The sequence below is a fragment of the Sinocyclocheilus grahami genome, unplaced genomic scaffold (assembly GCF_001515645.1).
Source record: "Sinocyclocheilus grahami isolate Dianchi unplaced genomic scaffold, SAMN03320097.WGS_v1.1 scaffold268.1, whole genome shotgun sequence".
Taxonomy (NCBI): domain Eukaryota; kingdom Metazoa; phylum Chordata; class Actinopteri; order Cypriniformes; family Cyprinidae; genus Sinocyclocheilus; species Sinocyclocheilus grahami.
In genome coordinates, this window is record NW_015505447.1 from 1,662,194 (window position 1) to 1,663,071 (window position 878).

Sequence of the window (878 nt, forward strand, 5' to 3'; positions counted from 1 at the left end):
AAGCATGTGTCTATAGTGTTCAAGCAATAGGCAAAAACTGTAATAGCTTTCACTAACATTAGGCTACATCGCCCATCGCACGTTATATCAACTAACATAATCTAAAGGTGCAAAATGCATTTACATACATTCGAGAATGAAGATATTTGATGATATAGTTATCAAGTGTCAGAATATTTCTAATAAAAAAAGGCCTACATCAGATATAAAGTACTATCGTGGCTGCTGTGTATCACATGAATCCCCCCCCCCCACACACACACACACACACTGGTGGCCCCCTCAAAAATACTAAGTACATGATGCCCCTGCAAACATTAAATTATTTAGAGTTAGCCAGTGTGGTTAGCGCCAAAACATTTTCTGAGCTTCATCAAAGGTCAGCATGTTTTAGTGAAAACAGACAATTCCACAGTAGTTGCTTACATCAATCGACAAGGGGGCACGCGCTCCCTTCAACTGCATCAGATGGCTGATCGCGTGGAGCGACACAAGGCTTTTATCCCTCAGGGCAACTCTCATTCCAGGGGTATTAAACAGAGGAGCAGATTATTGTCCAGGGGAAAACCCCCTGTATGGGGAATGGAAACTGCATCCCCATGTGGTGAACCAGATATGGCAGAGGTACGGTCAGGCTGCCGTAGATCTCTTCGCCTCACAAGAGAACACTCAATGTCCTCTGTATTTCTCTCTAGAGGATGAAAATGCACCACTGGGTGTGGATGCTCTAGCCCACACATTCCCTCTGAGCTTAATTTCCTCCACTCTAGCCAGAGTGAGGGAATAGGGTCTGTCATTAATACTGATAGCTCCACGTTGCACCCTTTAATAAGTTGTTTTATGAAAGGGGCACACTGTAAATGGCTGGTGTCCAGACA